We start from the raw sequence: 25,373 nt of genomic DNA, 5'->3' as shown, positions 1-25,373 counted from the left end.
CTAATTGCACTAGTAAAAAATAAAAACTAATAGACATTTTAATTCCACTATGTCTTGAAGGCTAACCCTTCCTCATTAAATAATACATCTCTAAATTGCAATCCCATGCTGAATGATTTCTATTATATATGTTCCTTGAGAATGTGTCAACAAATTTTTCATTCCCTAGTCACCTAAAAAATTATTTTTCAAATAAGAAGAAATTGCCCCCATTGGTACAGAGTAATAACTGTTACGGTGATGCAAGCTTTGATATGAAGAGTGCATAGATTGGTGAACCCGTGGGTCCACTTAGGAAGGCTGCTGAGTTAACAGAGTCTGCAAAGTTAGACCTTCCTCCCATGTAATTGGAATTGGCCTTCAAGGCCCCATATGGACTCATAAATGGTATAGAATGAGTGCCTAAACTTAAGCCATTCTCTAGTATTCTTTTCAAAGAATAAAGTATTTGTGTTCTTATGTGAGAAGGATTAATAATATTAGTTTACCCCAGGAGAGGAAAGCTTCTATTTCCTCCTTTCAAAGGAAAACATTTCTACGGACTTTATCTACTTTTGAAAAAAATAGCTCAACTGTAACTTGCTGGAAAGGATCAGCAGAGTGAGACCTCTTGACATTGAGAGGCCCTTCGAAATCCTAAGGATGTGATACTATCAGGTACCGAGTTTGATTAAAGGGAACCACAAAATGGATTTGGGTGAGGTAAATGTTAAATTTGGCTTCATACAAAAATGAAGAGGGAAACTGTATATATTGCATTATAAACATTTCACCATGTATGTGATAGAATTATATCACAGCCCCTTTTTCTCCTTTCAGAGAGATTTTTTTTTTCTTCTTAAGCATCAGTTTATGGGCAAAGGCACTCGGATCTGAGCAAATATTTCTCACACTTGTGGCTCATACCTACGGGATGTGCTATGGCATATATAAAGGGGCATGTGCCAGGAATCACTGCATGGAATCACTCTCCATCTGCTGCCCAGCAGCTCTTCTCCAGGTAGAACTTTATTACCTTTAGCCCTCTGCCAGTATTAGCACCTGGATGCAGTTTAACTTCAGTCACTAGACTGTATTTTAGGCAGAAACCTGACAGCAAGGAAAAACAGATTGTGGGGAAGTGCAGAGTATTTTACTTTTCTTTTATGCTTAGGAGGCTGGTGACTACAAGCTTGCTGAGAGTTTGACCTTACAATATAAACACAGGATTTCTGTAGTTCTTGTCCATGTAATAGCCACACTCTAGGACAAAATCTCCTCATTATATGACATTTACAGGATATTGCTCAGCTCTCTGCTGTTGATAGTTGAGCAATAAAATGGTTCCCCAAGGACTGTTTGCAGACTTGACTGGGGTCAGTCAGGAACAGACCCTGGTGAGCTGAGCCAGGCTGAGCGCTCTCCCGTGCTCCATTATAAATGGCCTCAGCTTCGGGAGTTCAACCTTCCAATGCGACTCCTTTCAGGATACATATGCACAATGCCACTTATTTGCTGTAAACTGTTTTTCTCTTTGTTAGATAAGCATACACATTTAATCCAAACATTTGAGTTGATGGTCCTAAGGAGGTGATTCAACATTAAGTGAGGCTTTGTATATGGGTGACTCTTTTTGACAAGAATTTATAAAATAGGTGTGAGTTTGCTCCATAATATTTATACACATGAAATAATGCTTTTTTTTTTTTTTTATTTTTAGGAATCTAAACTTGATAGTGAAAGCTAATAGTAAATTTTCAGGATTCTTCTTTTTTTTTTTTTTAGCTATTAGTTTTCTATTTCTGCTGTAACAAATTACCACAAACTAGGCAATTTATAACAACAACACAAATTATTATCTCCCAGTTCTAGAGGTCAGAGTCCCGACACAGGTTTCATGGGTCTAAAATCAGGTGTTGACAGGGCTTCATTTCTTTCCGGAGGCCAGAGGGGAATAGCCTTTTCCACGCCTTTTCCAGATTCTGGAGACTACAGGCACTCTTTGGCCCATAATCCTTCCCCATGTCCAAAACCAATGGCAGGTTGAGTTCTTTTCACATGCCTTAGTTCTGACTTCCTCTGCCTCCCTCTTTGACTTTTAGGAAGACTGTGATTTCATTGGTCCCACTGGGATACTCCAGGATAATCTCCTTATTTTAAATTCAATTGATTAACAATCTTTAATTCTATCTGCAACCTTAATTCCCCTAGGCCATGTAAAGCTAAATATTCAAAGTTACCGGAAACCTGGACATGGGTATTTTTGGGAAGGGAGGCATTTTTCTGCTTACGACAAGGTATCTGGAATCTCAGAATCTTATTCAAGCTAGACAGGCTTAGTATTAAGACTTAAGTGGTTGCTGTTACTACCAGTATTGCTTCTTGATTCTGCCATTTGAGAAAGTTTTGCATCTGTTGGGCACTGTGTTCTCCACTTGCTCCTTCACGAGGCTTCATGACCTGCTTTCATGTGCATGTACACATTCTCTTCCCACGTGAAGGGCACCACCTTTGGGGCACTTTGTGATAGTGTCTCCGTTACTGCCAATGACAGAACCATGGGCCCTTTGCCCCAGTCTTGAGGTTGTCTGGTCTTTTAGTGTCTGGTTGGAATAGTTTTTAGGAGCTGATCATTCCTCCTCTTCAACCATGTCACCAGCCACTCTTCTCCTTGCCTCATCCTGCTCTACACGCTTAATTCTTTAATAGAGTTCATCTTAAAACCCAAAGTCAGGGGCACCTGGGTGGCTCAGTTGGTTAAGGATCTGCCTTCGGTTCAGGTAGTGATCCTGAGGTCCTGGGACCGAGCCCTGCATCAGGCTCCCTGCTTAGCGGGGAGTTTGCTTCTCCCTTGCCCTCTGTCCCTCCCCCCACTCATTCTCTCTCTCTTGCTCACTCTCTCTCTCTCAAATGAATAAATAAAAACTTTAAAAAAACTTCGAAGGCAAAAGGTGATATTGGGAGATGTCCTCCATGGTCCATTAACTCAGGGCGATCAGAAGGCCTTGACTTTAGACCAAGGCTTAATTGTTGTTCTAGGAAGAAAAATGTATGAAAGGGAAATTTTCAGCATTTCTTTTTTAAAATTTCCTCTCTTTTCCTTACTCTCTTTTTCCCCCCCTCTCTTCTGGTTCCTTTCAGAAATTTTTGTCCTTGACTGGCTTCTGCTATGTATAGAGGAGGGGGAAGCTATCCTGGAATAGATGATTTATTCTTATTGTTTTTATTCTTATATTAATGACATACATACTTCTGAAATTGTTTCCACCTGCACATGTTAGTTCTTTTCTCTGGGAGCTAATATTTTATTTATTGCAAAGAATGGTGGGGGCATAAATATGCTTTGTTTCCTGTAGTAGACAGAGTGAAAAAAAATTACAGTGAAAAATTATTAGATACACACATCAAGAGGGTGTATAGAAATATAACAGTGGAGAAAATAAGGGCAGAAAATCTTTTGAGGACTGTTATGATCAACTTATACCACAAGTGAGATAGGTATTCAATATAGAGTGACATGAAACAGAAATAGAGTGATATGGGGTGCCTGGGTGGCTCAGTTGGTTAAGCGACTGCCTTCGGCTCAGGTCATGATCCTGGAGTCCCAGGATCGAGTCCCGCATCGGGCTCCCTGCTCGGCAGGGAGTCTGCTTCTCCCTCTGACCCTCCTCCCTCTCATGCTCTCTGTCTCTCATTCTCTCTCTCTCAAATAAATAAATAAAATCTTTAAAAAAAAAAAAAAAAAAAAAAAAGAAATAGAGTGATATGATTAGTGAGAATGACATTGAAAATATTACTTAAAAAAAAAAGAAATGAGAGGGAAAAGAGGGAAGAATTCAAGAGGAAAAGGATAGAAGAGAAAGAAAAGAAAGAACAAAGAAAGGAAAGAAAAGAAGAAAAAAGAAAGAAGAAAAGAGAAGTGGAAGTCCTAAAGTCAAATGATGTTTTCATAAGAATGTTTGTCTTTAAAAAGGACACTTTAAAAAAAATAATGAAATAAACTTGTGCCATCAAATATTACTGACCTGACCACATTCCAGAATAAGTTTAGAGAAGTTAATACCAAGCAGGAAACACAAAATGAAGCAAAGTAGTGGCATCCATATGAAATTGATTAGTGCATTATTTAATGCACAGCTCGGGCAATTGCTACACCGCACAGCACAAAGAAATCCATTGTGCAGTCACTGCACTACATATAAAGTTAAAATTGAGCCGAGATTCGATTTTGAGATACCAAAGATGCTTTTAGTAGTGATTTGCTTTAGTAGTATTGCCTTAGGATATTATATTTTAAATATAATAATTACTCTGCAAAATTTATAGCTATGACCAAATTACTTTTCTTGTCTTGCCTTTTTCCTTTCTTAGTGATCTGTAACTGTTTGTATGGTGGCTCAACCTAAGACATTATGCTATATAATGAAAAAGATTTTGATGTTGTCATTGCTTTCCTGGTATCAGTGGAACATAGCAACCTAGCTTTCTATCTCCTAGGTACCTCCTGAATTACCCCTTTTTTATAATGTCACTTAAAAATCATGACCTTGTTCTTTGAAGATTCTTTAAGTATTGTGCTACTCACAAAAAAGTAAAACAACTTGTTTTAAAACACTTAATTCTGGGGATGCCTGGATGGCGCAGTAGGTTAAGCATCTGCCTTCGGCTCAGGTCATGATCCCAGAGTCCTGGGATCAAATCCCGAATCGGGCCCCTGCTCAGTGGGGAGCCTGCTTCTCTCTCTGCCTGCCGCTCCCCCTGCTTGTGCTCTCTCTGTCTCTCTCTGACAAATAAATAAATAAAATATTATAAATAAATAAATAACACACTTATTTTTTTTCTGTGATTGCATATAAAGAAAATAAATTTTACAAGTCTGTAATTATAGGACATGACAAACTGTATCTTTCAATTTAAACAAAAAATATAATTGTCTGCTAGATATCTATCATTTTCCTTCCTCTACAAAAGAGTAACTTATCTTTTTTCACTGCTATATACCCAAATCTACTAGAAGATTACTTGGCACTTAATATGTTGTCAAAATTACTTTTGAATATGATATATAAAATTTCATAGTGGCTCCACATTAATAAATAAGCATATATTTTCTTTTATCTACATGTAAAAACCATGGAGAAAATGGAGAGTTCATGTCTCACTAATACGATTAAATTCACTCTTTAAATTTATTTATAAATCCCAGAAGATTATGGATTGAACATTATTAAAATATAATATCTGAAGTTATGCAAGGGGAAAGTTTTCCACATATCTGTGTGCTTGTGCACAGACAATTGGTCCAAAGGAATAAACGACCCTCAAAGCCACAGTGAACAGGGCAGATTTGCATTCAGGGATGAGGAGTTTGTATCAAGGAACTCTACTGTGTGGCCAGCACTCTCTGGGCAAGTCTGTCTCACAATCCCACGCAAAGATCTTCAGTTGTAGGACCTAACATGGATTTCCCTCCCCTTCCATTCATTAATTCTTAGGCTTCCGGATGAAATGGTGAATAAGGCACCGTCCTTGAATTAGAGGAGTGAAAGCTACGGTGGCAAATAGAAAAAGGAAACACACAGTAGGGCTTCATTGAGCACAAATGGTGAGCTAGAATGGATGCAGAGAAACAGTTTTGAGGAGCACTGAGAGGAGAGCACCAAGTTTTATGGAAGTTGATTTCCTAGGCCAGTGAAACAATGGCATCAACTCTGTTTCACACTGAAAAGCTGAGGCAGAATGCTGTTTCTCCAAAATCAAATGTTATAACTCTGTGTGTAAATACTGGGGAAAAAAAATTCAGTTTTTTTCCAGGTTCCTCATACCTTCCCATCATTGCAGGTGATTGGAAGTGAATAAAGATAGTAAAGTACTATGGATTATTTTTGTCTTTGTCTCTGCCACTTCTAAAATTATGTTTCCTGGGGCGCCTGGGTGGCTCAGTCGTTAAGTGTCTGCCTTCGGCTCGGGTCATGATCCCAGGGTCCTGGGATCGAGCCCCACATCGGGCTCCCTGCTCCGTGGGAAGCCTGCTTCTCCCTCTCCCACTCCTCCTGCTTGTGTTCCTTCTCTCACTGTGTCTCTCTCTGTCAAATAAATAAATAAAATCTTTAAAAAAAAATTATGTTTCCTGAAAATTCCCCATATAATCTAAATCAGTTACGCTGATCATCAAAAAAAAATCATTTTTGTTTGTATTTTTATAAATCTGAACAGCCATGATAATAAAAGCGAGTTTCCTAAAGTTACATTTTCCTTCTAGTTCCTGTCTTCTGTTTCGACCCCAAAACATTCCTATTTTACGGTCTCATGTTATTTCTTTTATTGTCTGCTTCGCCCTTGTACTGTCACGCACAGTCCCTTTCTGACGCCTGCAACCTGATTTTCCTCGAAGCCTTGTCTGCCATACCCTAATTCTCTCTGACATACAATTCCTTGTCACTCACACTCTCATAGATACATTATCTTTTTAAATAGCTTTTCTCTTAAAGTTCCTCTCTTCATATTTCTTCTCTGTCACTACCTACCTATCCTCACTTATTATCTGCCTCTCATACATATTCCCAGGCTAATGTCTAAATCAACAGAGCCAAACATGCTTGCATTCAAAACATGCTTACATACAAACATGCCAATGCACCACATTTCAACCGCACAGCCATGTCACCAAGTGGTGACCTAGAAACACACACGTTTCTACAGCATTAAGAAAGTACTCAGTGAATCTCAACACTGACCCTTTTTCTCACTTAGGTGCACACACACACAAACCCACACCACAAACGCAGAGATAACCCCCCCACACACCACACCCACATACACACACACACACACACACACACACACACACACACACACCCTCCCAGTGCTGGTTAGCTCTGCTGTTCTCTCTTGGAACAACTACTTGCAGTGAATTAAAGTGTTAGTGGCACTGGGAGAATAGAGGACACATGACATTGGCCTAGATTGTAGTGCACAGTACGTGGAAGAAAAGGAACAATACTGGGGATCCTATTAGTTTGTGAGTCAAATATCCTCAGGGAGAAGATGAGTGAATAGGGTATCTGTGTCACAATGGAATCAAGGGCTGAGGGGAAGTGGAATGGAAACTATATTGCTATTTCTTTTTTTTTTTTCCTTTCCTGAAACACTTGCATTGCTCAACTTATATCATTTTCTTTTTTTTAATTAATTTTATTTTATTATGTTATGTTAGTCACCATACAGTACATCATTAGTTTTTGATGTAGTGTTCCACGATTCATTGTTTGCGTATAACACCCAGTGCTCCATGCAATACATGCCCTCCTTAATACCCATCACCAGGCTATTTCTTTTAAAAAGACAAGATAGTATCATCAAACTTTATCTGGAATTATTCTTATTCAAGAGAGATTGCAAGAATTTTCTGCAGGCAAAAGTTCAAAGTACAACGTATGGTTTGCAACAAACTAACATATTTCCTCAAGATAAATTTTAAAATAACATTGTCATTGATTATCTTTGCTGAGGAATATGGTGCTTTTTATCGTGTTCCCCTATAAATAAAATGTTTGGAAAGAAACTTATTTCTCACCACATTGTACATGAGCCTCAGGATTAGCTAAGAGAAAGTGATGTAGGGATTCAGGGTTACCCTTTCCCTGTACTAGAACAATAAAAGGAAAATTAGACAAGTCTAAAAGGGAAAAAAGGCTGCCCAAATTCAAATTAATGTAAGTTGAACAAAAATTTACCTTTCTGGTTCACACTTGAAAGATCTGAGCACAAACTCTTTTAATTTTTTTCCTAATTTTCATAAATTCTGAGTAATATATCATACCAAGATGAATACTGTGCATCAAACACAGATTACTGAAAGCATCTGGTATTGTTCAAAAACAGCTTGGAAGTATAATTAAGCAGATTTTGTATCTTCAGGACTGAACATGCATTAGATCTCTTCTTGTCTGTTTTCTCAGAGTAATTGGAATTTTTTACCTCACCTTGCACTGATACAAGTGATAATGTTGTTGTTGTTGTTGTTGTTTTTTCTATGTAGGATTTTTGTTGGCCCATGTTCTGAAGTTATTACATACATTATTTTATTTCTTTAAAAAATGTACTGTATGTATCTGGAATTAATAAAGCTGCATTGTTTTAAAATATGTTACATGCAGGCACTACAGTTGTATTTCAATATCCCTGAATTATAAGATTTTTCTTATTTAAAAATTTTTTTCTTTCTTAAATTATTTTGTGACTTCTGAGCATTGTGTGGTCATTCCTAGGTACAAATAAGATGTTTTTCAAACATCTTTTTAAATTTTTTCAGGATAATGCACATCATTATTATCTCTGTTCTTGCTTCTTCATCTTCTCCAGTGTGAAGATCCAATGTATCTCCCATGTTCACCATTCTGCTTTTTGTCCATAATGTCTCCCCATGCAGCCTGAGCTCATCTTTGTAGAATGCAACTTCCAATTTGCTTCTCACATTGTAGCATTTGTGAAATCAGGTGCATTTTGTCACATCTATATAGTGATTCCTTTTTCCTTCAAGACAGTTATTAAATCAATGGTTCATCTTACATTAACTGTGTCTTAGAATCAAGGAAATGTGACACATGGGATTTGGCAGGCAGTCACCTGACTCCTTTGGGAATGGCTTTTCTCATTTTCTTCCAATATCTAGGCCTATACTGAGGGTAACATGATACAGAAAAGACTGCACTATTTTTTTTTCCAAGTTTTTATATCTCCGACTACACTAGGGTCATCCTCAACCACCTCTTCCTGCTCATTCATCTCCTTTTGATCGTTCTCTCTATCACAGTCCTCTTCATCTTCTACTTTTTGCAGAATCTTTTTAGTCGATATTTTTAGAACTGATATTACTTTTTAGTCTTATGGAAAATGGAAATATATATTCTGGAGATATTAAAAGCCCTGGGAGTCTCAGTGAGAAAATATTATGAAAAAGTGTTTTATAATGTGATGCAATAAATATGATACTAGAAAACTATGTGTGGATGCCAAGAAGCACAGAGTTTGTGTGAAGAAGGTGTTGCTCAGAGTCCAATCTAGGCTTTCTTAAAACCAGGCAGACTGACGCTAGACATAGCTGTTACATATAAGATTTATGTTAGAGTCTCTGGTCTTTCCCTTCCCTTGTCCATGCACTGCTGACCTCAGGGCCACCCCCTGCCCTTCAAATACAATTATGAAAGGTCTGGGTATATGTGAAGCAGGGAATTGGGACTGAGAACCTTTATAGAACTAGGGCTTAAGGTGACCTCAAAGTGACCATATAGAGTGGTTCTCTCAGGACAGGCACCAGTTCACACCTATCATCCAAGCATAATTGTCCCTCTTTGTAAAGTAAGTTTTGTCTTCTTCCACTTATTAGAGGATAGAAAAGCTGTACTCACTGTTCCATGAAAGCAGCAAGTAATCTTGCCTCTTCCTAGAGCTCAGGGAGGAAAACAAAATGTATCCAAGGAACTTGCTTCCTAAATTTGCAAGCTTGGAGTGATAATTACACTTTTCTGGGACCCTTAATAATAGCAAAACCTTACCACCCTCAGAGATACTTCTAGAATAGGAGATGCCGAAGACCTCCATAAATGGGAAAATTTGGGGTTAAAGATGTGTATATAATAAAAATAATTTTCACATAAGGAAATACATGAGGGAGATTAAGCTGATCTAGAAAAAAAAAAAAAAAAAAAACAACCAAAACCTAGGAACTTGAGATAATTGAACATTCTGCACAGACTCTGGCTCTGCCAATCACTTCCTTCCCCATTCTTTCTAATGAATCTCTCTCTCTCTTTCTCTCTCTCTCTCTCTCTCACACACACACACACAATCACACAATGATATATATAACATATTGTATGATTCAGAAATTCCACTTTTAGGTATATACACAAAATAATTAAAAGCAAGGACTCAAAGATATATTTGCACACATATTTTCATAGTATTATTCACAGGAGTCAAACTGTGGAAGCAGCCCAAATGCCTATTGACTGATCAAATGGATAAACAAAATGTGGTATATACATACAAGAGAATTTGTTTCAGGCTTTAAAAGGAAGAAAATTCTGACACATGTTACATGGATGAATCTTGAAGACATGCTAACAGAAATAAGCCTGACACGAAAGTGTAATTCTACTGATTAAGATACCTAGGGTAGTCAAATTCATAGAAACAGAAAGTAGAATGGTGATTGCCAGGAACTGGGAATAGTGGTGAATGGAAAGTTAATGTCTAATGGGTAAAGAGTTTCAGTTTGGAAAGATGGAAAAGTTCTGTAGATGGATGGTGGTGATGGTTGCATGATAACATGAATGTACTTAATGCCCCAGAACTGGACACTAAAAATAATTTAAGTTGTAAATTTTATATTATGAGCATTTAATCACATTGTAATTTTTTTTATTTGAGTATAGTTGACACATAATGTTACATTAGTTTCAGATATACAACATAGTAGTTCCACAGATCTATACATTATGCTATGCTCACCACAAGGGTAGCTACCATCTGTCACCATGAAATGCTATTACAATATCAAGTGCTATATTCCTTATGCTGTGCCTTTTATTTCCATTACTTCTTCATTCCATAACTGGAAGCCTGTGTTTCCCTTCCCCTTCACCCATTTTGCCCAATTTAAAAAAAAAAAAAAAAAAGAAGAAGAGGGAAGGGGTGTCCATTTGCATCAATGCAGCTCAGACAATGGATACTGTGAAAACACATAAATTGCCATTGAATTTAGCAAAACGAAGGCTTTAGGAATTCTGACAATAACACTTTTGGTAATATTTCTATGGCATTGTGTTTATACATATAAATTTATATTTAAATTATTGTACAAGAATTTAAATAGTACACTACTTAGCTACCCAAGATGTTTTCATTGGAGAGATAGCATATCTAATTCTTTGTGTCCCCAATAATTTCTGGGACAACACAATGTATTTAGGTGGAGCTCAAAATTATTTATGGAATTGATACCCACCAACAGAGAAAAATCAGTTTTAAAATCCACAAAAACATACTAATGTAAAAATTCTGAAATGATGTGCCCCTGAAATGGAGCTTGATTTATTAAATAATCCATGTTTTTACTCACAAATCAAGTTGTCACTTTTCTCATATCCTGAAATTCCATTGGGGATTATGGGACTTTTTTATTTTCTGAATTTGTTCCATTGAACTATCAAGTAATATGACTGTGCCACACTGTTTCATTTCAACTCCACAGCATAGTTCCAGCATGCTTTATTATCTTGGTTATTCTTATCACTTTTCTTCTTGAGATTTTTATTCTGGCTATACTTGCTTGTTTATTTTTCCAAAGAAATTTATTGAGTGGTAAAAACATTCTGTAGTTAATTTACTTGAGATTATGTTTATCTATTGGTATTACTTCGCTGGATATTGGCATCTTTTTAATGTTTGTCCAGAACATAGTATACTTTTCAACTTATCCATGTCATGTCATCTTATTGATTTAGAAACATAGAGCTGTCTTCATATAGAATTCACTTATTTCTTGTTAATATTATTTTATCTTTGAGGTTCCTATGGTAATATACAAAAACATGTTTGTTTGTTTGTTTTTAATATGTGAAAACTATTGTTTTAACTAGTTAATTTTATAAGCAACCACATTACTGATTTTTCATATAAGTAGTTTTGTGACAACTCGGTAGTTTTTTGGAAGAATAAATGTAGTTGGACCCATAGCTCTCATCTTACATTGAGCTATGTACCATATCAATCAAATGTTTGAGAGAAAAAATTCTAAGTATATAATAAAAGTATTCAATATTTTAATTTAAGTAAATACATATCAAAATTTTAATGAGATATAATACTCCTCTTTAGTCAGTTTGTGGAGGAAAAGTCACTCTCAAAGATTATTGATGGGAGTATAAGTTAATATAATTTCTTTGTATAGAATTTTGTAAAATCAACTCAAATTATAATTGTACATTTCTTTGACCAAAACTTCCTATTGGAATTGTTATATGTTCTCTACTCATTATAACATTGATATAATACCTAAAGATTGAAAACAATATAAATGTATGACATTATTTCCTATATATATATTGTTATTTAAAGAAATTGTGGAATACAGTGTACACTATGCTACAACATGTGCAAAAAGAGAGAAGACAGAATATCTTTGAAATTAGATTTTTGTGTGTGTCATCTTTGCCTCTTTGCAAGTGTATGTATGATTTCCTACTAAAATTCTAAGTTGTTTATTTTGAACAGGGTCATATCATTCAGTGTGACTCCAATCTCTCTCATGGTAGCATTTTATTCTCTTTCCAGTTTAAGTCCCTCCAAATACCATGGCAATCAGACTCTTATCAGGAAAGAGTTGGCTTATCACTACAAACTTGGCCCCTGTTTAAAAGATATTTGTCCTGATCTGTCTCTACATACCTTATTTTGAGGAATGTTCAGATTCTGTGATATTTAGAGTGATAACATGATGTCTGCATCCTTCACCCTTGTCAAACTTCAGACAAAACCTCCAAATCTTATCACTCTTAAATATCAACTATAAGAAGGGTAAATATAATACATATAACATAAAATCATGAAGGTCTGAACTCCATGGCTGAGTGTACAATATTATGTAATTTGGGAAAATAATGAAAAGACCATTAACCAGAGCAGATTTGCCTCTAGAAGCTGCTGCTTAAGCCAGAACACAAAATACTCCAACTTTTGCTAAACATACCCTTAACATATTCTTCCTCATGAGGTTTCATGAAATCTGATATAAACAAACAAAAAATGTTTAGCTTTTCTGCCTTTCCTCCTGCCTTGCTTTCAATGATAATGATGATGGTAGGTCCATCCCTTTCATTATGAATGGCCAAGTATTTCCCTTCACAAAGTTGGAAGGTGATCATCTTTCCTCTGGAATTTGCTGAGTAATTAAACTGATAGATGGATATAATAATTCCAGAATATAAAAATAAGTCACACATGACAAAACTGATAGAGGGGAGTGCAGGCAACCTCTGCCTTTCTTGTTTGAACTGGAAATGATGAGAAGGTTTCTTCTGTTGTAATAGGTGCAAGGAGGGTAGTTGAGTTCATGCTGTCTTGCTTAAATAACCAGAGCTGAGCATAGCGTATCAAATAAACAAATGGCCCAAAGTAGCAAGAAGATATGATATAGACCCTCATTGTTAGGGTGAGGGCTATGAAAAAGGACATGTCTTGCCAACATGATTTAATCAAAGGAATTCTGGAAACATATCCCTGGTGACTCCCAAAATCATCCAGTGTGCCACAAGAAAGTACAAAATCAAATAACATCTGAATTCTAAAGAGGTGGTCATGGGCCAAACCTGACTTCTCTGTTTTGTACAAAATTTTCTGCATTCTGAGAAGCCTTCAAGCTGCTTTCAACTGGATGTAGAATTCCTGATATTGAGATTATCAACTAGATGGTTAGTAATTTTTTTGAAGATCTTATTTATTTATTTATTTATTTGAGAGACAGAGAGTGCACGAGAGCATGAGCAACAGGGAGGGGCAGAGGGAGAGGGAAGCAGACTCGCTGCTGAGGAGGGATCATGACCTGAGCCAAAGGAAGCCGCTTAACCGACTGAGCCACCCAGGCGCCCCAATGGACAGTAATTTTTAAAGTTAGTGATGGTTTATAAAAATCTCTGAATAAGAAAGACTAGGACAAAATTAAGATATTTTTTTCTAGAATTTAGGCAGACCAGTGGGATTTAGGACTAAGAAGAAAGAGTTCATGCAGTTTTGAAACTATGCGGTAACTATTTCGTGCAACCGATATAATTACATTACCCAAAATTAGCTATTTGTTATTTCTGTTGGGTTTTGTATTAAGAATTTCTAGGGCTATGGGAGGTAACCGCTGAGTAACTTTGGCAGGTCACATGTTTTCTAGGTTAAATGGTGGTGCTGCTCTGAAAGATAATGTTTTGAGTCACAGTCACAATCTTTCTGGGTAGTGCTGTCCTGGAGCAGTTCTCTGGACAAGATATTGGTCTGACCACAAGAACTCTCTGTGGACATCTTTTTGGAATGGTTGAACATTTTCTTTTTATCAAAAGGCCTTCACCAAAATTAATTTTATATAGTCATAAAACAGCAATCTGTTTATAAATAGCAGATTTTTAAAATTGTTTACATCAATAACTGATCAAACACTATGGAAGTGGCAGAAGTGTCGGGGGGGAGTACTTTTTTGGGAAAAGATCGGTAAGTGCATGTTTAATGGAATTAAAATCATTACAATCTGTCTTTATATGACATTTAAAAAATCAAGAATAAAGGAGACCAGAAAGGATACACGATTACTAAAAGAGATAGAAGTTATATTGAATTAAAATCACTCAAATGATAATAATTAATGTTTTCTACATTTGTAGAGGCATGATCCATTTCCAAGGCTTAATTATCATTTTCAGAAGTCTAATCATGCTATCAAGTACATTCTGATTTCATTTAAATTGATAAAATGAATAGTAATAACTGAAGTACCAAGTAGCAACAAACAAATTTCAAAATAAGAAAATCCATTTAACCTGCACTAATTAGGATATAGAGGGAAAATGATTTCACTAGAGCATCACTGGCAGGAAACCTCTGAACTAGCAAAGTATGTCTTGGTTTATGGATATATCCACCATGCCTGTTCTCCTGTGGATATTTCAATATAGACACTTGTAGTCACATTATCATGTGCTCACTAAGAAGGTAAAACATAAGAAGTCAAGTCCAGAGGCAAAGGAAAATTTTAGTTTCCTTGAAGTCATCAAATTTTGTCAAAATAAAACCAATTAAGACTGAACGAGTTAAAATTTAAGGCATCAATGGTTCACTGATTTATTTATTTCTTCCTCATTTTGAAATGATTCAGTGACTGGCAAATCTATTTGTACAGGTGATGGGGGGAATGCCAGAAAATGTAGAGTGATTTTTACTAGTTTAACAAATCCTTGACAATGATTAAGTTTCAGTGGAACTGTAGGAACAACCATTACACAATTAAAATAATCTTTGAGCAATTCTCATGTTAATCCTGAAGTGTTAAATTATAATAACCATATTTATTTTTAAACAAAGAAATGGTGGGGGGAGAAAGAGGCTAGTGACTCAGACCTAATTATGAATTATCAGCTTGGATAATGCTAAATTTTAACCACTATTTGAATTATGTGTTGACCTCTCGTGATTAGAACAACACAATGGCAAAGATGCACTTGCTCATTTTTATTGAAATATTGGAAATAATTCTATGGTCTGTTCTCCCATTTTAAAATGTATCATTATTTTAATTCTTAACCTTTCTTTGAAAACCTATTCCCATGCATAAGTCATACCCATCAGTTTTAATTATGATAGTAGTAAATTCTCTGAAAAGAGGCCTCTGAGAATGTAACTAATTCTGTTCACAATGTCCATAATCTCATGGTTTTACAATGTCACATTAAGATAAGAAAAGTACTGAAATTATGAAATAGAAATTAAATGTATAAATCAGGCTAAAGTTCTTTTTAAAGCTGTTTTTAAAAGAAAACAAATTAAATGATTGTAATTGTAGTTATTTAAGGGCTTCAGGTTCTTTTGTGTTTTTGGTCTGGTTGTAGTAGAAGATTCTCTACTGCCAAAATTATAAAGAAGAAAAATAACATCAACATTATAAATGGAATGAAAAGTGATTCCACACTGGGTAGAATGGGTTTATATAATTCAGCAATGTTTTTAATATCTTCTTTGGTATTTTTTCTATAGTTAAGAATAGTTATTTATATGCTTCTGTTATTTGAAACGTACATGGGTTTCTTTATTCCTCTTCAACAAATGACACTATCATATCTTAGGAATTGTTGAAAAAATAGTCACTGCTTTTGAAAATCCTTTATGTGACCTATTTTACAGGGCTTTTCAACATTTAATAATCCCTAGAGACTCCAGTTTGTCAATGTTACTGTCAATGTTAATAATTTATACTTTCCCTAAATGAGAAAAGCACTGGAGAAAACAGGAGTGATAAATAAGGCAAAATAAGAACAAAGGTTCTATAAATTTGAAGGAAGTTCAGAAATTTAAGGAAGAAAGCATTGTGTGTGTGATAAAAATTAAAAGAAGAAAAAACAAAAAGGAGAGGATGATTAATTTATACTTTTGAGATTCTAATATTAAGAAGCATAACAATTATTTAGGGGAGAAAAACATTTTTTAGACCTTAAACTCCCAGAGTAACATTTTCTATGACTGTATTACCTTTTGAATTTATTCCTTCGTTCTGCAAATATTAGTTAAATATTTTACTGCATTGGGGGGGGGATCCTGTGATAAATGTCAGAGGCATCAACATCTTCAAAGAACTTAATGTTTAGTAGAAATACCTGAGTAAATTAATTAAAATTGGAAAAATACTATTTTATAGGTATTGTGCGGGTATCTATGTGGGTTCCATAAAAGGAAGAACAAAGAAGTGTCCCATGCTTACCTAGAGTTAAACCATGATGAACTTCACTGAAGAGGAGTTGGGAAATTAGACTAGGATCCCTAGAAAACAAAGACAGAAGGACAGAAGCTTATTAATAAAACTTTATTAGGGAGTACAATGCCTGGGAAGGAGTGGAGGAGATAGACTCAAAGAATATATAAAAGCTGACCCTCAGGAGGGGAAGAATGAAGGGGGGGAAATCGGAGGGGGAGACGAACCATGAGAGACTATGGACTCTGAGAAACAAACTGAGGGTTCTAGAAGGGAGGGGGTGGGGGGATGGGTTAGCCTGGTGATGGGTATTAAAGAGGGCACGTACCGTATGGAGCACTCACTGGGTGTTATACACAAACAATGAATCATGGAACACTACATCAAAAACTTATGATGTAATGTATGGACTAACATAACATAATAAAAAAAAAAAAAAAAAACTGACCCTAACTTCCTGACAAGCTCTTTTTTCTTATTTCCCCAGAGATCTTCACAAAGGCCCCATGAATGGTTCGTGAAGCAGAGGGAGAAGAAAGACAGTTATCCTTTTCAATTGCCTCTCATCTCCCCTTGATCAGAATTTGCTACCATGAGTAGTAATTCTCCAAAATTTCCAGGGAGCATGCTGATTACCTGTTGAATTTTGCTACTTCTCATGCTGGAGGAGTGATAGGGATGCCCCAGATTTGGAGGCAAGAGGTGGCCAGAACATTTGTGTGAGGTGTGACTCTGTAGGGTATAATTGGAAGCAAGGAGAGGGATCAGGAATAGGGGCTTCTGAGACCCCTCAGCTGGAGCAATAGCTGCGGCAGTAGCCACAGCAGCAACTCGTATTACCATATTACACAATTCTATGCTGGGAAGGTTTGACCAGACAAGAATTCAAGTGTAGAGATCTGGAATGACCCATAAGCTGAATCTTGTGCATGCTGCTTGACCTTAGTCTTGAAAAACAATAGATGTTCACCAAACTGACAAAGGAAAATGTGGGTGCCATTGCAGGAAGCATCATGAGAAAGTGCATGATTATGTGTGACTATGACTATATTACTCCTGAATTCATCCATATTTCTCCACTGATACAGCCACAATCCTTCTCCAGGTGTTTAAATTAGTAACCTATTAATTTGTAGCCTTCTAAAAATCATTGTTTAATTGTTCTGTCCATATTTAACCTTTCCTCTTCCCTTTCATAGATCCATTGTTCATCCTCCAATGCAAATCTGGTTGTGACATTTCAAATCTTAAAATGCTTCAGTGCATTTCCATTCATTTAGGATAAAATTTCCAATCCTTGACCTACCAAGATTTTCTAGCACCAACCTATGTTTTCTCTTAGCCCTAACTTTGATGGCTCACTCTTTCCCTCACATGTGCCAAGATGTTTTCCATTCCTGTATCCTTGGTACCTAGCAGAGTGTCTGACACATATCTGTACAAATAGTCATGAAGTAAATGACTACAATATTGCCCCTCAGAAGCTCCACTGAACAGGCAAGGCAAGTTTATGGATATGTCAAAGACTGGAATCTACGTAACACTACATGGAACTTTTATTGTGTTGTGTTGTGTTGTTTTTGAAGAGGAGAAGGGCATTAGGAAACCTTTAGAGCATTAACCCGTAAAAATGTAAAAGTGGAGTGAACATTTAGTTATTGATTGTAGTGCATTATAAAAGAAAAATGCAATAGCAATTTTTGGAATTGTGAAACCCTATGGCATGACCAGAGTAGGGGGAGTAATCCTGTGTTACTGGTACACGGGTTGTCCGGGGAGATACCCTAGACAGAAGACTGGAAGGCGAGGCTCCACTTTAGTGCATTTTATTTTTTGCAGTCCCAGATTTATGTTTTCTAATGAAAATATACACCTTCATAACAAATTATTCTTCACTCTATCAAGGCCATTTTTTGTTATAAGTTATGGACTTACTTTTGTTATAAGTTATGGGATGTTTCAATTATAAATCCTATCCTATCATACTTAGTATTACCGTAAGATTATATTTACATCCTTATGTTAAAATGTTCAGTCCCCTTGGATTCTGTTAAAATCCAATTTTTGGCCTATGAGCTCTATGAGATCAAAACTACTGCCTTTCACTTCCCTGTGATTTGTCTTGATTTTGTTTAAATTAATGCACTCACTGTTATTCTTTCTGTGTCTAAGCAGCTGTTCTGTAAAATATTTTCTTTCACAGTTTTATTAGCCCTTGTGAATCAGTGAGTTTCTTTCTAAACATGTGGCGCACATTCCTCTAGAGATATGTTTTTTATTTCCTTCTCAATAGCTATTTTTTTCTGCGATCATAAGCAATGACCTGAAAGAAGAGAACCCGTTCTTTGACAATTTCTATAAATACAAGTTCTTCCTTGCTCTTCTGTCCTTTTTATCCAAAAACAGAATTAAAATAAAATAAAATAAAGATGTATTAATGATCTTTTTAAAAGAAACATAAAGCCTCATATATATATGTATATATGTATACATATATACATATATATATATTCTCTACTACTCAATATAAAATACATTTCTATCATCCCCATTCATTGGTAATACCGAAGGATCAAAGCAACTAGAAATAACTAGGTAGTAACATGTTCAACATGAGCCAAAAATGAAAAAAAGTAATATTCATATTATAGTAATAATATTAAAAGTGAACTCTTTTTCAAACACTGTTCTAAGCACTTTGTGTGGATTCATTCAAATTCTTCAAAACTCCCTGTGAGGTTGATAATAATATAACATTTTCTGTTTAAATTAGTTGTCATTAAAGTAGAGACATTTTTAGGAAAAAAGATAAATAAATATTTATTACCAATTATGTAACCTCAGTCTGCAGGTAGTGATAATGTTATATAAGCACAAATTGCCAGACTTTACATGCTCATTAAGCCCTATCTATAAATACAATCTCAATACTTATTCCCATCGTCAATTTGTCCTAGTTGATCATGGCATCCAAAAACATTTTTAAACATGTATTTGGGAAAGTAGTACTCTGAGTGCAGGTGTGGTGAATGGTAGTAGTGGTGTGGACATCAGCTCTATGTATATATCAAATAGTTACCTTTATCATGTGAGTGGATATAAACATGAAAAAAGAAATTATTTTGTATGGGTATTAACAATTTTGCAAATGTGAAGATCCAGATACAATCAGTGTGTGGCTTTAAATTTTTTGCATTTGTTCTTTTCATTGTTGAGTATTGAGAAAGTCCAATGGGAAGCTATTGGCATAATAATAATTTTTTGCATAAACACAGATAAAATTATTATTTCTGGACAATTAAACTAAATGTTTAACTTCTATAAAGCATTCCTTAAAGAATGAATTAATTTTTAAAAGTCATAAAGACAATAAATTTTTATTTTATTTTTTTTAAAGATTTTATTATTTATTTGACAGAGAGAGAGAGAGAGAGAGTGTACAAACAGGGGGAGTAGGAGAGGGAAAAGCAGGCTCCTTGCCGAGCAAGGAGCCCAATGAGGGCCTCAATCCCAGGACCCTGGGATCATGACCTGAGCCGAAGGCAGACACTTAACCAACCGGGCCACCCAGGTGCCCCAAGATAATAAATTTTTAAAATGCATACTCAGAATAATGGTATTTGAAGTATCTGATTTCAAGTCACAATTCAAAAGCAGTCATGTGTTATTTATAAAGCATTTTGCATTGACAAGATTGTATTTGATAATTATTTTTGGTATATTCCCTGAGAACAAATTAATTAGGAATAAAAATATTATTTTTCAGCCTGAAGTGAAAAATAAAATAAGTAAATAAGTAAAAATAGATAAATACGTATTCTACCACTTTACTTAAAAATAAGTAAATAACTGGTCTGCCACGCATCACCCTATAATATGGTAGCACTTCCAGGAGTAAAATTCAGGTCACTTGTCTCCCAATTGTATGCTCTGTCCAGTAGCCTGGTATTCTTCAGCTGGATTATTTCATAGATGCCAGTTGGAATATTTGCACAAAATAGACCTCAATATCTGTTTTTCCCAGGAAAGTGTTATATCTCCCTTCTTATCTGATTTTACATATTTTTAAAATAAAAAAACTAGAAATAAAATGGAAACTGTTTGAGTGAATATGCATGCTAATTTCCCATAAAATATTTCTCAATTAAAACTCATTCATATCATTAAATATTTGTTGAGTTCTAACTATATACTATTTCAAAGGTAATTTTAATAATGTCTATTTTTAACCATACATTTTTATATTGTTACCAAATTTGCACATTCTATTTCCTGGATAGAATAATAAAAATTGCCAATTCAATCTTTCAATTCATTAGCAACCATGAAAATTATCAGTTAATAATTGGTACGCTTGGAAATGTACATCAATGGCACAATATAATATTTCAAAAATAAATGTAAACATCAAAATTTAAAGATGAAAAGAGATGGGGAGCCTGAGTGGCTTCATTGGTTAAGTGACCAACTTTTGATTTTGGCTCAGGTCATGATCTCAGGGTCATGAAATCGAGTTCTGCACCAGGCTCGGCACTCAGGGGAAAGTCTGCTTAAGATTCTCTCTCTCCCTGTCCCTTCCCCCCGCCCACCACCCCACACACGCTTTCTCTCTCTCTCTCTCTCTCTCTCTCTCTCTCAAATAAATAAATAAATAAATAAAAGGGCATTTCTCACATCATTGGAAATTAATAAATGCTTATTTAATTAAATTTGATCCAATCATCCAAAATTAAAATGTAAAGATCTCAAGGAAAATGTAGCTAAATTATTAAGTAACTCAGTTTTGTTATGTTTGGTAAAGAAGTAAAAATTTATCAATACAATAGCCATGCCTGTTTTACTCACTGCTATATTCCCTGGACTTCTCTCAATGTACAACCCATAACAGATATAACTGTTCAACAAATGAACAAACACACAGTGAAAGGCTGGCACTAATCCTTTTTTAAATTTTTCATTTTCTTCACATTTTTCCCTTTTAATATAAACTCGTAACTCAGAAATCCAGCACCTTTTTTTTCATCTAATCTCAAATGACTTTGTAACTAGTCAGGACTACATGCCATATAATACATGAAGAAATATAGTACTTTGTTTATAGTCTTACCACTGTATTTGCCACCTTATTTACTAAATTATGAAATTGATTAATTTAATTGTTTCTCTCTGATATGACACTGGTGGAGTTTGAAGCCATTTGTTTGTTTGTGTCAATTCAAGTTAGTTAACGTACAGTTCACCACTGGTTTCAGGAGCAGAATCCTGTGATGAATCCAGAATTCATCACCCACCTACAACACCTAGTGCTTATCCCAACATGCATCCCAACACGTAAGACCATCACTCATTTAGCCCATTCCTCTCACCCCCGCCCCCCGCCCAGCAACCCTCAGTTTGCACTCTATAGTTAAGAGTCTCTTATGGTGTGTCTCCCTCTCTGGCTTTCTTATTTTACTCTTCCTTCCCTTCACCTGTGTCCATTTGTTCTGTTTCTTAAATTCTACATGAGTGGGGACACCTGAGTGGCTCAGTCAGTTAAGTCACAGTAATAAAAGGCATAGAATAGGGAATATAGGCAATTATATTATAATAGTGTTGTAAGGTGACAGATGGTAGCTACACTGTGGTGAGCATAACACAATGTATAGAGAAGATGAATCACCATGTTGTACACCTGAAACTAATGTAACATTGTGTGTCAATTATACTAAAAAAGACCTTAAAAATGATTATATAAAGCTGTTGTCAAATTATCATCTTTTATTTAAAGGAAGATTTCATGGGAACTCTCCTTGCAAATAATTTAAAAGTGGTTGAAGTTAACAAAATTTTATGACACTACCAGTTAAGTATACTGATACACCAATAGTTTTGAAATATTGTTAAGCTTCAGAATAATTAGAGGATTCTGTTAAAAAATCTGAGTCCTCTAACACCTGTTAAATAAATATCTCTAAAGGAAAGGGCTGCACATCAGTATTTTATGTAATATAGATTTCATATGATTCTGACATGCAGCATAATTTGGAAATGACTACTGTAGAAAATATATTTATCCTGCATGGATTTAGGATTATAATGAAGCTTGCCAGTAGTTTTTTACGAATATCTAAAGTGAGGGTGCCTGGGTGGCTCAGTCCGTTGAGTGTCTGCCTTCGGCTCAGGTCATGATTCCCGGGGAACTGGGATTGAGCCCCGCATCGGGCTCCATTCTCAGCGGCAAGTCTGCTTCTCCCTCTTCCTCTCCCTCTGTGATTTCTCTCACTCTCTCTCAAATAAAGAAATAAAATCTTAAAAAAAGAACAAATATCTAAAGTATATGTAAGTTTTCTTTTTTTCATGATAACTCAGCTTTAACTTTCATACTTTCTCTCTTTTTAAACTGAGTTTCTTCAGAAAATGCAGTTAAGTGGAATCAATGTATACTGCTTTTGCCCATTTTGGAATAATATTGAAAGTGTTATCATCCCCACTTCTTTCCCTTTCCCTGAATCTATAGAATTTGCCATGTGACTTTTGTGGTTCCTTTCACTAGGGGTAGTGTTCATGTCTCTGCCGCACTAATTTTGGGTTTGGCCATGTGATTTACTTGGGCAGACAGAAATGTGGTCAGAAGCGATGGCAGGCCAATTCCCAACCTGGATCTTTTTAGAAACATTGTGTGTTCTACCTGTTATATGTGCACTTCTATCTCCTTCATGAGAAAACAATAACCCTAGGAGATTCTGCCCCTTCAGTCCAGGTCCTAGAATGACATGTAAAACAGACCCAACCTAGTCAAAACAGAGCCATGAAGGTGAATAAAACACTGTTATACATTACTGAGACTTTGTATAGTTCATTATGTAGCATCATAATAGTCAGAAGTAACCAATGTATATATCTGGGATAGCATATTTAGGGGCTAATATTCACTATTTTATACAAGAACTGAATAATTCCACCAAAATAACTTAACTGACATGTATTTAAACTTTTCTAAGTGCATAAATATTGGCAAATATGTTAAATATAAAAAGGGTTAGAGATTTTTATAATTTAAAATAAGTCATCTTTATTATTTCTTGTTTATCTTTACATCTCTGACAACTAGCATAGGATTGGAATAGGGTTAGCAGTTAAATATGTGTAGAATTATTATATGAAATATAGAGTAATTGACTTAAACTGATAGATTTGCCTTTGATTTTGAGAACATAATATTTTATTACTGAAAGATACTACATGTATCTATTTTTTAACAAAATATAAGTTTATACCACTTATGATAGTTTTTTCACTCTCATAAGTAAATATGTAATAAGACTACTTAAGATTCTACTATAACCTACTACTTTCGGAATTAGATAAGTAGATGCCATTTGTAATTAAACCTATTTTTCTAGCATACTAAGTATTGTATTAGGATTCATAATTAACAATCACAGTAATATAGCATACTAAGTATTGTATTAGGATTCATAATTAACAATCACAGTAATATTTTATTTTTGTCATTTTGACAGCAAACCACAAGTTCCAGTTGAATGGCATTTGAAGTTTATGTAACAGTATACTGAATGTGATTACTTCTGTTAATGATTCACATGGACTTGAATTTAAATATCTCATAACAACAAGATTCAGATCTTTGGGATTCCAGGCAGGTTTAATCCACAAACCTCAGTAACAATCATGTATTACTTTTTGCAGATCCTTAAATTTATTTGAGTGTGTTTGAATTTTTACTATGCCAGTGGCCAAGTTCAAATAATTGCTAGACATTATAAAAGCACGGTAGAATACTATGTCCTTATTAACTTTTCTTTTCTTTTTAAAGATTTTATTTATTTATTTGTCAGAGAGAGAGAGAGAGAGAGAGAGAGCACAAGCAGGGGGAGCGGCAGGCAGAGGGAGAAGCAGGCTCCCCGCTGAGCAGGGAGACTGATGCAGGACTTGATCCCAGGACCCTGGGATCATGACCTGAATGAAGGCAGACACTTAACGACTGAGCCACCCAGGTATCCCTGTCCTTATTAACTTTGAATGAAAAAAAATAAATATATGTTGTGATGCACAGCAAATTGCTAAATTTTAATGGTTCTCTGTTTTGAGGTACTAAATCAAAGTCTAAATATAAAGTGTATCAGAACGTGATCCTCTTATACTTAAGTTTTGGAATCCCTCTCTGATAACATCTTTATCATGAACAACTCCCTCATCATTTTGACTTTTCTATTCATATGCAATTGCTCATTAATTGAACATTTTTTCTAGTTTTATTATACCTTTTGAGATGTTCTCCAAAGTAAGCTGCATTTTCTTCTAATGTCTTTTTAATATTTGATGATTTTGGCAAAGGAACCGAATATGCTTTAGTTCTCTCTTCCACCAAATCCTCTATCTTCCAATAATTCCTTTCCATGTTATTTGTGTCCTGATAACACTTTTATCATCTTTCTCACTGAGGCCGTCTACCAAACTCCAAGACACTCATCCACTTCCTTCAACGATTTCTATTCATGGATCACAATCTTCTTATTTGAACTCATCCTCTATCATCATTTTTGAAATCTTAAAAATGCAGTTAAGAGTCTTCTAAAATTCTGGTCCCACTCTTTCTTAAAATTTTTTGTTATAATAATCTTCACTGTACTTTACGGTGGCGCCTGGGTGGCTCAGTCGTTAAGCGTCTGCCTTCGGCTCAGTTCATGATCCCGGGTCCTGGGATCAAGCCCCGCATCGGGCTCCCTGCTCCGCGGGGAGCCTGCTTCTCCCTCTCCCACTCCCCCTGCTTGTGTTCCCTCTCTCGCTGTGTCTCTCTCTGTCAAATAAATAAATAAAATCTTTAAAAAAAAAAAAAAAATAATCTTCACTGTACTTTAGACAACCAACAAACAACATTAAA

At 35.4% G+C, this 25,373-nt stretch overlaps 1 pseudogene; it reads right to left on the bottom strand.

Annotated features, from left to right (window-relative positions):
• Window positions 1-8,245: 8,245 nt before the first annotated feature.
• On the bottom strand, window positions 8,246-24,890 carry LOC144378900 (mitochondrial transcription rescue factor 1-like; annotated as a pseudogene).
• Window positions 24,891-25,373: the final 483 nt, after the last annotated feature.

Source organism: Halichoerus grypus, chromosome 8 (genome assembly GCF_964656455.1).
Source record: "Halichoerus grypus chromosome 8, mHalGry1.hap1.1, whole genome shotgun sequence".
NCBI lineage: Eukaryota > Metazoa > Chordata > Mammalia > Carnivora > Phocidae > Halichoerus > Halichoerus grypus.
The sequence above is the reverse complement of the archived record's forward strand: the minus strand, read 5'-3'. Positions and strand labels throughout refer to the sequence as shown.